This window comes from Pelodiscus sinensis, chromosome 1 (assembly GCF_049634645.1).
Source record: "Pelodiscus sinensis isolate JC-2024 chromosome 1, ASM4963464v1, whole genome shotgun sequence".
NCBI classification, from domain to species: Eukaryota; Metazoa; Chordata; order Testudines; family Trionychidae; genus Pelodiscus; species Pelodiscus sinensis.
This window is the reverse complement of record NC_134711.1, coordinates 82596021-82613045: the sequence shown is the minus strand read 5'-3', so window position 1 is coordinate 82613045 and position 17025 is coordinate 82596021. Positions and strand designations below refer to the sequence as shown.

The window sequence follows — 17025 nt, the reverse complement described above, 5'->3', positions numbered from 1 at the left end:
CCCTGGAGGGGATGGACCGAAGACAGTGACCAAGCCATTTGTCTCGTGCCATCCCTCTCCAGCCTTCCACAAACCAGGGGCAGGGACACCACTTCTACCCCCTGGCTAACAGCACTCCATGGACCCAACCTCCATGGCTTGATCTCACTTCTCTTTAAACTCTGTTCTAGTTGTAGCCTTCACAGCCTCCTGCAGCAAGGAGTTCCACAGGTTGACTCTTTGCTTTGTGAAAAAGAACTTTCTGTTATTAGTTTGAAGCCTGCTACCCATTCCTTTCCTTTGGTGTCCTCTAGTCCTTCTTTATGGGAACTAATGAAGAACTTTTCTTTATGCACCCTCTCCACCCAACTCCTGCTTTTAGAGACCGCTATTCTGTCCCCCCTCCGTCTCCTCTTTTCTAAGCTGAAAAGTCCTAGTCTCTTTAGCCTCTCTTCATATGGGACCTGTTCCCAACCCCTGATCATTTTAGTTGCCCTCCCCTCTCCCACCCTCTCTCTTCCCCTCTCCCACCTCCTTTTCCCAGTCTCCCCCAGTTTTGTTCAATAAAGACAGATTCCATTTTTGAACACAATTGTCCTTTATTTTGTACATCAAGAAGAGGGGCTAGGGAAGGGTAAGTGGAAGGAGGTGAGGGAGGAATGGGGTACGTGCCCCCGATGGGGAGGACTGGGCTGGCTCTGCGGGCTTCTGGGGGTGGAAGCTCTCCTGCAGCCCCCCAATTGCCTCCTCTCCCCAGATGGCAGCCTGCGGCAAGTGCAGCCGGGCTGATGGCCGAGTGCTGTGATGTGCCCAGTGTGGGTACTCCGGGCAATTCAAGCCAGGACTGCTTTGCAAGCGGGACACCCCTGAGAACTGTCTGTCTGGGGTGGGGGTCGGGACCCTTTAAGCACAGCCCTCGGCTAGCCTGAGACAGCATCTCCACGCTCTAAGTCCTCTTCTGATGCCATGCCAGCACTGCTTCCGGCCATCCTTAAGCCTGGTTCAGGGTCCACTTAATGTGGACATGCTAGTTCAAATTAGCAAAACGCTAATTCGAACTAGTTTTTTAGTCTGGATCCGTTAGTTCGAATTAGCTTAGTTCGAATTAACTAATTCAAACTAAGTTAGTTCGAATTAACGTTGTAGTGTAGATGTACCCTAAGGTGCTACAGGACTATTAATTGTTTTTAAAGTTACAGACTAACACGACTACCCCTCTGAGACTACCCTGCAAGCTTAAAATGATCACACAAAGACTTTGTCTTTGACAACCGAGACATTTAAAAGGACACTGCAAAATAGTTAAGAGACAAAGTTTAACCTTTCAAAAATTAGAAAATTAATATTAATAAGAATGTTATTTTTTAAAATAATTGAAAAGAGGTTTTTATTTGGATTTGGACATTCTCTTGCAATATATGCTCTGAAAAAAAATAGTAAAATTATATTAGTGAAACTGAATAAAAATATTTTTCATTCTCCTACCAGATTAAAGTATCAAAACAAACAGCAAAAAAGTGAAAAGTAAATTAGATCATAACATTTAATCTGAAGTAAATAAAAGTTTTACATATTTAGTTTCTAAAAAAGAAAAACTAGTACATTATATATTATATTCCATGATATTAATGTATTCATCCTAACAACACTCCCAAATTTCACCTATTGTACTGGACCCTTTCTAAGTTATGTTGTTCCTACAATGAATGATGTGCCTCAATATCTTGATTACCAGTATCATTGTAATTAAATGTTTAAATTTAAGGCCCTTCCTGAAAGCCCCCTAGGTTTCCCAAATGACTTAAAAATGTCATTTAAAAACAATTTTGTGATTCATTTCAATATAACATGATTACCCTGAATACAAGATATATATTTTTCCTAAAGTGCACCTTTTACCTAAGTATCTAAGACATTATGATTATGGCCTGTAAATGTTAATGAACGACATTCTATTATTATTAGAAAACAAAACAGTAACAATATGAAGATTTACCATGTAAATATTTCTGAACAGTATTAATGCTATGTAATGTTAAACAGTAAATACAAAGCAAGGCAATAGAGTCTAAAATAATCAGTTTCATTTGAGAGACATGTCAGGGAAAATAGATGGCTTTTGAAAGAGAGAGCGAGAAGGACAAAAACATTGAGGCCTAGGGACTCCCACTCTCTTTATATTTCACTCTCATATAGGTTTCCTTGCTCCATTGCCTGTTCTTAAATATTACTGGACAAAGTTGCTGGCCTTTATTCTCAGGCTTGGCCGTTATAGCATTAAATGCAAATTAAATAAATAGATAGCATGACATTATCATCTAGTACCATTAGATCAAGTTTTGATATTAATTTTCAAAGACCTCCACACATGTCATTGTTAGGTGGTCAGTATATGTATTTATCAGTTTCATATTTAATCCATTATCCGTTCTCCTGTCTATAACTATTGATTAGACATGATTTTTTTCACACAAATCATGCTAATCTTACTTGATGTTTCCTCTAAAATTATATCCTGCACTGTTTTTCCACTTACATGACACAGAACATTGTGTGCATAATTATGCTCTGTGCACTACTAGTCAAAGCTGCAGAGTAAGCCTATGCAGATGTAATATAAAATAGAAATATCTGAATGAGATAATGCATTCATATGACATAGAACACTTCCAATGATTTATCACTGCAGAGCTGCTGTATGCATTTCATATTCCATTCTTGAAAGTATTATAGTTGCTTGTGGAAATAAGGAAATGCAAAACTAGCTGAAAAAAATAAATAAAATAAAATGGTTTCCTAAGGGACATTACAGAGTTTCACCTCATCATCCTGAGGCATCAAGGATTCTGTGTTGTCTCTGTTTTTATTAATAATGCAACAATAGTCTTTCAACCATTCTTCCTGCAGGATAAATGCTCTTTTTTGGCAACTAAAGGCATGTGATTAACTAGCTCATAGACTAAAACCTGACAGAAGTTCTAAATATCTACCAGTCTATTCATCTGGTACCTAGAGGAGAAGCAATAAATGGAATATGTATCTATTCAGAAGAGACTTTTATATCCCCACCCACCCACACACACACAAAGTCATTACATTACTAATAAGAACTTTGCTCTCTTGCTCATAATATAATGAATCCATTCTGTTACTAGTTTAATTCCTATTTAGCTTCGATAAGACAATTTTCTATACCTGGAATGCCGAAGGGAGAACAAGACTTCACTGACATATTTGAATTAAAATAAACAACATATGCATCTCTTGAGAGTAGAAAAGTACTTTGTGCTTAACATGCACCTCTTTTGCTATTCCTAATATTGTTTTCTGAAGAAAAAAATTGATACTCCCACTTTTTCATTAAAAATGTATAATTTCAATAAAGGAGCATTTATCTTTTCATCTGTATGTAACTGAACCAAATCAGCCTCCAACTTGTAAGGAAATTGAATTGTTTCTTGTTTATAATAGGATGAGTGATGTATAAAATGTTCTCCAACTAATATTGTGCATGATTTACACTTTTGTGGCAGTCAAATGTATCTCTATTAGTATTTTCAGAGAGCTAAAAAGATGACGATATATTCCGCATAATATCCAAACAAATTAGTAGGAAACTAGAGGGGAAAATGTATGCAGAAACTACATTTTTGTACCAAATTATTTTTATTAGGAGTGGAAGAATTATTGGAAAAAATTAAAACATTGGCGAACCTCAGATAATCTTAAAAAAAAAACTACTTGGTAGAAAATGTGTACAAGTTTTTTGTCCCATTTAGCTTTCATGAAATGCATTATAATCAGAGCTGGGCAAAAATTTTTAGATGACTACTTCATTTGCCAAAAATGTGGTTTCACAAATTCAGGATAGATTTGATGACTAGTCTCAGTAGAAAATTATTTTAAAAAGAAGTCTAATTATTTCATTTGATGTGTTAAAAACAAAATGTTTTCATTTTTCATTTAGTAATGATATTGGGTTTAGAAATTTATGTAGACATACAAAAAGGTAAAACACCCAAGAACTAAATAAAGCAAAAAAATATTAAAAATTAATTTTAGGTAAACTTTAAAAGATTTTTTTTAAATGTGGGTTGGCCACCAAAGTGGGAAAACTCACAATTAATTACAATGTGAGTAATTTACGAGAACAAAAAAGAAATAGTATAGTTTCAAACAAACCTGGTCAGTATTCTAAGAAAATTTAAATTGTAATTTGTATTTTATTTCCTCTGGCATGAAAAAGATTAACATTTTCTTTACTTACCTTTTACTGCAAAGCCTCTTTTGTTCTCCAGAAACTATATGACGTAGTCCAATGTTTATTTCTTTATCGTACCTGTATAAAGATCCCGTGCTTCCTATTCAACAACATACAACAAAGAACATGTATGCATTAAATCAATGTCACTTACTTTATCACAAAATAACATGTTTAATAATCTTAGAATTTATTGAAAATAGACAAAATAAATAAAATGTTTGTTGTTTAAATTCTGAATGTGTTACTTATGCAAAACACTTTGAATATGACGACAAAGTATAAAAACTCGGGCTTCATTTTAAGCAAACACCTCAAATGTTTTATATTGGCTCAGATTATCTCATTTATCATAATTATCTAAATCTCTTATCTCATGTTGTATCACACAATTGGCCTGATAATCACTTGCTTAGTGTTCAAAGAACTGATATAATATCAACACAAAGTAAACCTCTTAATGTAGGAGGAACACAAAAGAAATATAGATGAAAAGTAAAACACCGAAATCTAATTATATCCCCTAAAGACAAGGAGACACTTTTAGAATGTATATTTACATTCAAGAGAACATCATTCTCCCTTCCTTGGTTCTTCAAGAACACTGTATACACAAGGGAAAGAAAAGCCTAAAAATCCAATATTGCCGCCCATTCATGCTAATCTTGTTAATAAAAAAAATATTAAAGAACACTAGCAGGGAATGGAAGGCTTAGAGAAGAGGTAATGGGATTTAGGTCTTGATCCTACAAGCTTTCCTTTGAGGTGCCCACTTCTCATATCTGCTGATTTAAATGGAAGTTAAGCAGGCTCAACACTTAATAGAAATGAGCCCTCATAGCTTGCAGACTCCAGGTTGGAATGAGATCAAGGCCAATGGTGATGGTGACCAAATATTTATTAGTTGATGGGGATGTGTAGTGAAAAACTAGCCAGATGCCTCCATTCATCACTGAACACGTATCTCCACCATAAAATTGGTGTCACCCTTGTAGAGAGTTTCAGCAAGGAACTACAACAGAATAGACACTCTAGAGTCTCTCTCCACTCTAATGCCTGTCCTACATCATATCTGAGGAGGTTCACTAGCAAAGTACGGTAGGCAAATTTGCCAATTTTTTTTCTGTGACTCACATCTGTGGCTGGAGGATGTCACATTCTAGAGTTGCTAAGTAGCCACATTAAATTAATAATAAAATCTCATGTACAAATCATAAAAAACTACTAAAAGGGAATGTGTGTGCAGGTGTTTCTCTGAAAGGCGACCAAAAAAGAATTGTAGAAGAGACACTGTAAAACTGAAAATCCTGGGTACTTATTAGTGACCTTTCTCTCCTCTCATTAAACTCAATGGGAGAATTCTCATTGACTTTAAGTGGAAGCAGTGTTAGACCACCACCAAGCAGGCTTCTGAAAATACCATCCCAGATTCGCCTCTGAAAAAACTGTTTCCAGTGTTGCAGAGACTCACAATATTATACTGAATCTTGTTATATTTGGCATTTTTCTTAAACATACAGCTCCTGTAATCAAGTGACGGTCAGAGAATCTAAACAGTCATGATCATTATTTTTAAATAACATAACAGGGATCAAAGAAGAACTGTATGGACAGGGACAATGTCCCTACCTTCTGTTTGTCGGAAGCAGGGAATGGGCGACAGAGGAGGGATCACTTAATGATTAGCTGTTCTGTTCATTCCCTCTGCGGCATCTAGCATTGGCCTCCATCAGAAGACAGGATACTGGGCTAGATGGGCCTTTAGTCTGACCAGTATGGCCATTCCTATGTTAGTCTTCATGGTTGCAAAAAACGTTTAAAAACATCATACAAGTGAATCCCAAGGGCTCAGAAGGCAAATATATTTTGTGATGTCCTTATTATGTTTTTAAAGTTTCATCTCAAAAGCTTTTTGAGGCTCGACTCACAATTTGGCCTTAGCAATACTCTAGCTATAACTGACACAACTGGCCTCTGAGATTATTGCAAGAGAAACAATATTTTCTCTACTTTTCCTGCTTGTATACTTTGACATATAGTCATAGCCACTGCTCTCTTGCTGACTTCTCACCAGGCTCTTAAAGAGGGTACTTACCAATACGGACAGCAGCAAAGCTGAAAGGGAAACTGAAACTAAGGGGCAACATACAGGTGTGTGCAGAGAAAAAAAAAAGGAATAGGGCATAGTGGATCAGAGCATTTTGATGTTGCTGTTGGGAGTTCTAGTTCTGGTTCTAAACATCTACTGGGAGCAAAAGAAACCCTTATACATTAAAGGGATTTTGAAATATTCCAGTACATACTAATTAACGTGCTCTGTCAGAAAAATTCACATTTCAAAAATGTAAGGTTAACAGTGCCCCTTTAAACTCAGGATTAAGCTATTTTCAGAGAGAGTGTAACTATTACCATTATTGTATACAATGGCACATTTTTCAATGGCAATCATCACTGGAATACTCCCCCCATTGTACTTGTCAAACATGAGTGTAAAACAAATAATGAGCTATGGTCCCATCATTTTTCACACACCTGAATTAAATCCCAAAGGAATTTGTTCCACTTGGTGTAGTGTTCTACTGGGATATCTGAATAGTTTCCCTGCAGCCATTCTGCACAAAGCAGACTCACTACAGAAGGGTCGAGGGATTGTTCAATAAGCCTATAGTATCTGCAGAATGAAAATGCAATGTGAGAGAAAGATGATTTCTGGTAACTTTGCTGCTCTGTCAGCAACTCCTGAGAGAGAGAAAGCATGAAGGTTGTTTTCTACAATATATGTGACATCCTAGTTTGAAATGACACAGCTCATGTTATTGTGTGACAAGTCCCGTATTAAGACGTGACAGACATAAACCCAGAAGAACAGCTATCCTGCCAGATACAGATCCACATATTAATAGATTCTAAGGCCAGAAGGGACTTCTGTGAAGATATCACCTGACCTTTTGTATAACACAGGGCATAAAACTTCCCCAAAATAATTCTCAGCAGCTATCTTTCAGAAAAACATTCAATTTTGATTTTTAAAATTGTCAGTGATGGAAAAGCCACCATGACACTTGGTAAATTATTCCAATGATTAATTATTACCTCCATTAAAATGTACACCTTATATCAAGCCTGAATTTGCATAGCTTAAGCATCCAACCATTGGTTTATGATACCCTTCTTTACTGGACTGAAGTACCCATCATTAAATGTGTGTTCCCCATTCAGTTACTTAGATTATAATTAGTCCTTCTCTTAACCTCTTCATTGTTAAACTAAATAGATTGAGCTCCTCGATTATCACTAGAAGACATGTGTCCTAATCTTTTATTCACTCTCATAGCCCTTCTCTGAAACCTCACCAATACATTGATGTCCTTTGAGAATTGTGGACACCAGAACTGGACAAAGTATTTCAGCAGCAGTCACACAGGTGTCAATCAGATAACACAATTTCTCTACACCTTCCTGGCATTTCCCTGTTTATGCATCCAAGAAACTCATTGGCCTTGGGGCTATGGCATTACAATGGAAGCTCATGTTCTACTGATTATGCCCCATGCTACGACTCCTATTTTTCAAAAGATTCAGAGTGATAGCCGTGTTAGTCTGTAACTCTATTTTGCAGTTACCATTTTGCATGACAGATGCTCCCACTTTATAAGTAACACCTAAATTATTTGTTCCTAGATGTATACATTTACATTTAGGTGTATTAAAATGCACATTTTTTGCAAAGCCTAGTTTGTCATATGATTCAGTTTACTCTGTATTAGGAAATTATATTCTGAGACTTTTCAGTTAGCCAGTTTGTAAACCATTTAATGTGTGCCCTTTTATTTTTATATTTGCACTTTAAAGACTAACAAAACATGTAGATGGTATAGTGAGCTTTCATGGGCACAGCCCACTTCTTCAGATGAAGTGGGTTGTGCCCACAAAAGCTCATACCATCTACATGTTTTGTTAGTATTTAAAGTGCTACTAGACTATTTGTTGTTTTTTTAGTTTTTCTTGTTACAGACTTAACTCAGCTACCCTTCTGAAATATTTTTATATTGTGAGTTAAGCTCATGATATTTGTTACTTTCTTGCTTCATTGTTGCTGGAAAAAGTGTTGCTTCATTTCAAATGATAGATTAAATTATTCTTCATTTTATCATCAATTTAAGTCTCGGACACATTACAAGTTTCAAAATGCTAAACAGCTTACCATATGATGCAACACTGCTGATGTCATCGCAAAAGTCACCATTCTGAAAGAATATTAACTGTAATTGTTGTTCTTTGAGACAATGCATCAAAAATGATCACCCACACATGCCTTCAAAATGCCTACAACAAGGCCACGGTGGGAATCTCATAAGCTCAACATTATGTAGCTCTGATTGCATTAGGCTTTGCCAGGCATTGCAATGGAAGTGCATTTGCACTCCTTCCTGCTTTAGTCATCAGTTCCTTTTAAAGGCAAGATGTGAATAATGATAAAACAGGTTACCGAAGCATCAGCTCCCTTCTGAAAGGAGTGCTAGAATGCTATGATGTGCAGAGGACAATTACAGGCTATTCACACTCCCTTATAAATACCCTTCAAAATAGATTCCCACTCATTCAGAATTAAGGGTTCTCTGAATGAGTATCAGCAAAAGGCAGTGGAGAGCAAAATCATGTGAATAATTTTTTTCTTGCTTTTTTTAAATTTTTTTTTTTTTTAGAGTTGTTGGTCTTTAAACAGTTTCCACAACAACTAGGAAAAGAACACATAATTTGCTCCTGAACCCTGTCTGGAAAGAGGTTTTGTGATACACCAAATCTTGATTCCCATCTCTATAAATGGCATGGCTGAAAAGTAAGCTTTACTTCCAATCTGATCTATGTTCTTCGATTTTCTGTTTTGAGGTGCAGAGCTAAAAATTTACCTCCCTTTAGATCTATGAGAGGTTCCTACCAACACAAACTGACAACTGCAAAAGACAGAAGATTTCCATGCCACAGATAGGAGGTGGCACAGGGGGAAAGAGATTGTATCCACAGTTCCTAGCCTAGCTATGATGTCTAAATTGATTGGGAAAACTGTCATGATGTTAACAACAAATGGCCTGGTAGCACTTTATAGACTAACAAAACATGTAGATGGTATCATGAGCTTTTGTGGGCACAGACCACTTCTTCAGATGACCGGAATGCTGAATTTAGGATGTGCAGACCCAAAATAAATAGGACAGAATGGGGGGGGGGGGGGTGGTGGAAGGAAAAAAAGGAGGGGGATGAGAGACAGGGAGCAGAAGGTATAGAAAATAGAGGGGGGAAGGGAATCAGTGAATATCTGAAGATTGGGTAGTTAAAACGAAGCAGATAAGAATCGAAGTGGGCTGTGCCCACGAAAGCTCATGATACCATGTCCATGTTTTGAAAGTCTATAAAGTGCCATCAGACCATTTGTTGTTTTTTTCTGTACAAACTAACTCGGCTACCCCCTGAAATTTCTGTCATGATGTTAAGTATCAGAGGGGTAGCCGTGTTAGTCTGAATCTGCAAAAGCGGCGAGGAGTCCTGTGGCACCTTATAGACTAACTGAAGTGCAGGAGCATAAGCTTTCGTGGGCAAAGACCCACTTCGTCAGATGCATCTGATGAAGTGGGTCTTTGCCCACGAAAGCTTATGCTCCTACACTTCAGTTAGTCTATAAGGTGCCACAGGACTCCTCGCCGCTGTCATGATGTTGTACTTCAATGTTAGGACACTAAATATTTTGTGAATCTTCCCCCAGATAAACAAGGCAGAAAAGTTTATAGCTTTGGTCAATCAGATCCACAACTTCCCAAAGTACCTTATCATTATAGCTGGTAATAATGAGGGAAATTACACTGAGCTACCTTACATTTTAGATATGGCTGTCACTGCCTCCATGACCCACCCTCTCACCTCCACTTCAGACGCAGAGATGTTATCCTGGGAAGGGCAACACTTAGGAAATTTTTCTTTGATAGGATAGCTCATTCTATTCCATTTTCTTTTATGCTGGGGAGAAGTGATTACTGTGATATCTAATGGCGTATCTTGATAGCTCTAGAAACCCACCTTGTCAGTAGATGCTGGAACCCTGCTGAGAAATGCTAATTGAGGTTAATGACTCATTGTGGCAGATGTAGCTACCTGCATCCCTGGCTATTAAGGGAAGAGCAGAGGAAGCTAGGGTCTGGGACTGAGCAAACTTCATAGAAAAATGGTTAGAACTGGAGTTTACAAGCCAAATGCCAGGAAGGGGCTGAGTTTTGAACATGGGTCTTTTGAAGATTGCCATTTCCTTAAATGTTGATTATCATCTTACATTTGATTAATGCTCAGTGTCTTTCATTCCTACAGGATCTTTCATGCTAAAGAATTGCGAAGTGTCATGGAAATTATAGCATACAGGAATCGCCTGAATGCTGAAATGCAACTGTAACCCTCACACCTCCTGGGTGTGGTTCACTGTCCCATGTAGTGGCACTTAGAGCATTTACAGAGGGAGAGAAAGCAAATGAGTGTGCTCTACAGCCTTAGCTAAGAGGAAGTTGGCTTTTAGCTCAAACTATAGAGGCTCATGAATGAAGCTACAGAGGTCCTAGGTTTGGTTCTGCCTGTTGGCATTGCACAATCACATTTAGGGTGGTCGATGGCAGTGCAGCGGGCTAGCTTGCAAAGGTATTGTGAAAGAAGTAGTAGAATTTTGGCCAAAAGCAAACATCTAGGGTGCGTCTAGACTGGCAAGATTTTGCGCAAAAGCAGCTGCTTTTGGGCAAAAACTTGCCAGCTGTCTACACTGGCTGCTTGAATTTGCACAAGAGCACTGACTTTGTAATGTACAAAATCAGCGCTTCTTGCGCAAAATACTTTCCCGCTCCCACTCGGGAAAAAGCCCTCTTGTGCAAGAATACTTGCATAAGAGGGCCAGTATAGACAGGGAAGAACTGTTTTGCGCAAAAAAGCCCCGATGGCTAAAATGGCGATTGGGGCTTTCTTGTGCAAAATCGCATCTAGACTGGCCACAGATGCTTTTGCACAAAAGCAAATCTTTTGCGCAAAGGCACTTGCCAATCTAGACGCACTTTTCCGGAAATACTTTTAACGGAAAAGTTTTTCCGTTAAAAGTATTTCCGGAAAATCATGCCAGTCTAGACGCAGCCCTACTGTTTTGAAAACAGCCATGGGGTTTTTCATGTCACAACCTACCAGCTAGCACATTGGTTTATGAAGGCCTTTACCCAGATACTCATCACAAAGAAAATTGAATAAAGTTCATATGACACACCATGGAAGGATGAAAGACAGAATAGTTCCTTCTGGGATTTAAATTCGCGGTTGCAGGAAATTTATGTAGTTCAAAAGTAATGCTTACACTGCTAAGCATTTCCCTTCAATAATAATTGATGAATAATCAATGTTATGCTGAAATGCCAGTCTCCTAGCAGCTACTTCTAAAGAAAGGTATGTATTAAAATAAACTAGAAAAGAATTTCAAAAATTATTATATGCTAAATAGAGAGCTGATATTATGTAAATAAATCACAGAATATTCAATCAATTTTAAAATAATTAGCACTTATACATCTTAGCTTTATATCTTCAAAGTGCTACATAAATATTAGCTAATTAATTCTCATAACACTCCCGAGAGCTGGGAAGCAATTACTATCTATATCGTAAAGAGAGGTAACTGACTTGCCCAATGTCACAAAGTGAGAAAGTAACAGAACCTGGATTTTTAACTCCTGTTCTTCTTCTAAATAGTTCTATTGGGATCTTACTATTCTATTAAAACAATGAGATTATTAGAAGAATGCTATTTACACTTAAAACATGGCCAAACACTATTCTGTTACACAACATCTATCAACTACAATTCTAAAGATTTTGACAAATATGAACTAAAACTAAATATATATATTCTTTTATAACCCTAGAAATGGAAGTTATAGAACACAATTTCTAAAATTCCCATGAGGTCTACATGAAAAGGTAAAACAAAATTTACTTTAGCTGAGAAAGCAAAGTTTTCAGATCTTAATGCCACATGCTATACCTATTTTTTTAGTCACTGAAAATCAGGGGTGAAAATAACTTACATTTCTTACAGATACTGTAAGGGGGGGCTCAGGGCAGGGGAATGCAAGAGTCAGGACTTGGTCAGAGTTGGGGCTGTGAGGAGATGCTTAGGGCAGATGTGGAGGGGTGCAGGAATTGGGTCTGGAGGCCTAGGGGGACTCAAAGCAGAGAGTTGGGTGTGGGAGGGTGCAGTAATCAGGGCAGGGGGCTGGATGTGTGGGGGAGTACAGGGGTCCAAGGGCACTCTCTAGGGACGTCAGGGAGGTATTCCTACAGACTTTGCTTGCTGATCCCTTTCCTCACTCTCAAGAAGTGACAGGAAAGCACACAGCATGGGTCACTCAACTCCTCTGCTCCCTCCCTGCAGTGGTCAGGAGGGTGAGGCATGCAGGGATGTGGTGTGCTTTTCTGTCACTCCTTGACAGTGATAGAAGGAGAACAGCAAGCAATAAGCAGCATCGGTAGGAATGGGAGGGAGGAGCTTCCCCTTGCCCTCCCTAAAAGGCACCCTGTGGGGGGTCCCAGGGCTGAGGAAGTCCCGACTGATGTGGGGCAACCCCCAGCCAGCCCCTTTTACCTGCCTGTTGCTACAAGAGAGCCCTGGGAGCCTGGCTAGGAGCACACTGTGCCTCCTCCTGCAGTGGAGCACCCCAGCCAGCTCCTACCAGAACAGTGCACTGGCAAACACTGGAGTATCAAAAACAAATTTCAGTGCAGAAAACATAGTATTCAAAATAATGTAGCTCAAATAATAATAGGCTCAGATTGTCCCCCACCCCCCATCCTGAAGAGAGTATAACAAATTTACAGGTATCTCCTAGTCCTAAATTTTGCATTCTGATCTTTGATTCAGTTTGCAGATGTTTAAAAATGCATGTGACCAGACAGTTCCCCTTTGGCTACATGGCTCACTCATCTAAATTATTCTATCAAAGGTCAACTGTAACAGATACCAAAACTGGTTTCAATACACCTGGAAAGAACTACAGAATACAAAAGACCTATGGTGTGTGAGCATTTTTCTCTATTTTTGACCAACACTCATTTCTTTTGAGAGAGTTATTCTCACAGGCAGACAGCAGTATTTTGAAGAATAGAATACCTGGTGGTATGTAAGACAAGCTTATATCTTATATATTTTCAGAGTCACATTCACTTAAACCTGCATTACAAACAGATACACAGTGGTGATATGATGTCAGAATACCATATTGTGGTATTCAAGTCATAGCAGTACTAGCATTTTTCAGGTTACTGGTCACTGATTACAGCAAGTGCATTCATGTCTCAACACCGAGATCAGAAATGAGAAAAATTACATCCTTATTTACTGGGCCTTTGAAAAAGAGTCATAACTCCTCCCCATTTAATATCAGTAAAATACTTATGGCAGACCTTTGCATTGGTGCCCAAGTAATTTCATAGTAATTCTATTAAATTCAACCGAAATACTCTACATTTTAACAAGTCAAAGCAGATTTAGGCCCAAATTCAACACAGGAGTAAAGAGAAATAACTCCATTGACTTGAATGAAGTTGCACTCATTTAATACTGAAATAATTTTTACTCAGTGCACGATTCCCAACGTTATAAACTGGTAACTTGGGGAAAATTCACACTCAAAAATTAGCTTACACATAATATAAAGGTTGCTCAAACTGAAAAATGTTTCCAAATGGTGGATGATGTTTCATTTGATGGTGTCCAACCTACTGACATAAGCCCAATGCTAGAGTAAGAAAGAGCTATGCAGAAGTCAGTTGTTTTGTTTCTCAAGGATTTATGCAAACCATTATTTCAGTTTTGATGTGTATACACTTATATCCCTTGAATTTAAGATGTGTATGAGCCCCAAAACCTGAAAGTAAACTTGGATTTATATTTTCGTGAGTGTTGAGTGCCCTAGCACAGTGCCAAAAGCAGAATTACCGCTGGTAAAAGGTAACACGAAATACAGTTCCCCAAACCTACAAAATTAGCATTTTGTAGTGAACAGACCACATTTCAAAACTATTTAAATTTCTATCAAACATTTTAGAGGGATTGGAACATCTAAAGAAAAAAGCAAATAAACCATCTGTTTTCTCCAATATTGTTAATTAAACACATTCACACGCAGACAATATACTCTTTCTAATGTTACTCTAGTGCATTCTAAGTTCCTATTTAAATATGTTGGTAAAATGTAACATTTTTCACTAGGGACATATGATATAAGAATGGATGAAAACACATTCATTTACTTGTTTTTATCTCAGCAAACTGAAGAGGTTAATCATATTTTGGCAGTATTATTGGTATGCCTTAGTAGCAGCAGGACTACCATGGAGGATTTTTCAGCCAACACATTATTATAAATGTAAAAATACCTGCTCTAGGTATGCTATAATAATTTTTTAAAGGATTTATATGATTGCCATTTATCAACAATTTATAGAACAGATACAAAATTTCTACTGTGAGTATTTCTTCCAAAAATATCTTTAAAATAATAGAATATACTGAAGGAATATCTGACTCCCCCCTCCTGACAAAATAACAACCACCTTTATTGTTTGGTTCCACTTAGTAGTTGTTCTAACATGGATTATTTTAGTGTTATCTTCCACCTCCATAACAGAAAGCAAAGCCAACTGTGATGAACATGTAACAGTGTGAATCTACCAAGAGACTCAGACCAACCTTTTTAACCATGGGTGCCTAAAGTTGAGGGTCTAAATCTATAGTTTGGGCCCATTTCTGATTTGGGAACCTTCTATTATAGACTCCCAGGCCCAAACAAGAGTTCCAGTGACATCAGTAGGATTCAGCACAGACACAGAGGATCTATACTATCAGTCCAAGATGCAGTAACAGTGCTTCCAGCACCTACATAATTTTTACAGGCACTGAGCACCCTTCAGCTCCCGCGACAGTTTATGGGAGCTGCAGAATGTTCAGCACTTCCAAAAATCAGGATAAACTTTGGTCTTTAAGGTGGGCTAAATATGTATGAACTTAGTAGCAGAAATGTAGTCATCTAGGCCTGAAGATATTGGAATCTGATTTCAAGACATATGTATATGACTGAATAAGTATCAGTGTGAAATCATAATGACTCTTCACTGGATACTCAAGAGCAAAAATATTTTTGTTTCTCTTTTTTCAAATTAGACTAGTAATCGTTTGCAGTTGCTTAATAAGTAGTACATTTCTAGTACAATACAGTATTTGATATTGTCTGGAAAAATGGAGTAAAACCCACAGTCTATTTACTATAAAGTACTTTTTTCTGAGAAGATTTATAGAGAGGTTGCTAGTATTTTTTGTATCGTGTATCAAAAAACCCATCACCCTTACCGAGGGAAAAAAAGCAAGTACAGAATCAGCTACACAATGAAGCAAAACAAACCAGGCAGCTTTTAACTTGTTATTTGTAAGGATTTAATCCATCATAGAAGATGCACACACTATTTGGACACATTAGATCTAGAAATCTGTCTATGCCACTTGTGAGCCAGTCTGACCTATACAGGAGATAGACTACGTAATGGCAAATAAATAAATCAAATCCACACTATGATTGAGAGCTGCGAAGATGTTCAGGGAATGATCTCATATAAGGAATTCTGGCTTTATGATCGATATTACCTCACACTCAAGTCTGTGCATTTTCTCCTCACAAAGAGGGGAAAACTGAGGAGACTGTCAGTTCTTTTGGTGTGTTACTTTAAAAAAATGCATGCAGTTCAAGTGGAATGGGGAGAAAGGAACTGACAGGGCCTCCTGCCACCAGTGGTGTATGGTGCCTCTGAAAGCCTATGATGTGAGGAATTTGAGGATCTCATCCATTTCCTAGTATGCCTCGTTCCCCACTTTATCATATAGGTGGGGAATCAACTTCTTGATTTCCCCCCAACCAAATCCACATGAAAGAGCCGCCGACTGAAGAATTTCTTTGGGGCATGGGGCTATGCAATTTTTCCTGAGTTGACTGACATATATTAGATATTAGTTTAACCAAATTAACTATAGTAACTGTAGTTGTTGGAATTCCTAATTAGCTATGATTATTTTACCTGTCATTTGTTTTTTCTGCTTTAAAATAATTCAGACTTCTATCCTGCCTCAAACCAATTCCTTCTATGTGGGCCCCAGAGACACCATGAGTGTCAAGGACTGAGTTGGAAGCGATATTTCCTCCACAGAAGCAAAGTATCCGCCCAGCCCCCCCCCCCCACCCCACACACACCTTCCTCCCTCAGGAAGGAGTGCAGAAAGAAACAAAGAAATTGACTGAAAGGTTTAATTTATAAGGAAAGACTAAGAGTTAAATATGCATCATTTGTCTAAATGACAATTGAACAGACCAAATAGTCTGCAAATATTTGAAGGGATTCAGCACTAAAAGATTAGAGAAAAAATATGTAGGGTGGTAAAAAGAGGTGTAACTAGTGATAATGAAATGAAGAAAGGGAAAATTAAGATTGAATACAAAGAACTTGTATCAGGACAATGGGTTGCTGTAAAATTGACATTTTTGGAGATATTAAAAACTACATGTTAAGAAATGTATTAAAATACATTGTCAGCAGGAATTGGAATAGGCCACCTAATAGGTTTGTTTCCATCTCCAACACCAATGATTCTGTAATAAATAGTGGACTCTAGCCTTAGACAGCCACCTCAGCAGAGTTACAGAGCCTGACTGATTACCATATTTATA

General features: G+C 37.8%; 1 long non-coding RNA gene across 3 annotated transcripts in view; it reads right to left on the bottom strand.

Moving 5' to 3' along the window:
* LOC102452623 (uncharacterized) overlaps window positions 1-17025 on the bottom strand; it is a 139612-nt gene that overhangs the window by 74931 nt on the left and 47656 nt on the right. For all 3 annotated transcript variants that reach the window (XR_001367901.3, XR_001367904.3, XR_012905267.1), the window contains one exon: window positions 4247-4340. This is a non-coding gene — a long non-coding RNA (uncharacterized LOC102452623). The remainder of the gene's footprint in view (window positions 1-4246; window positions 4341-17025) is intronic.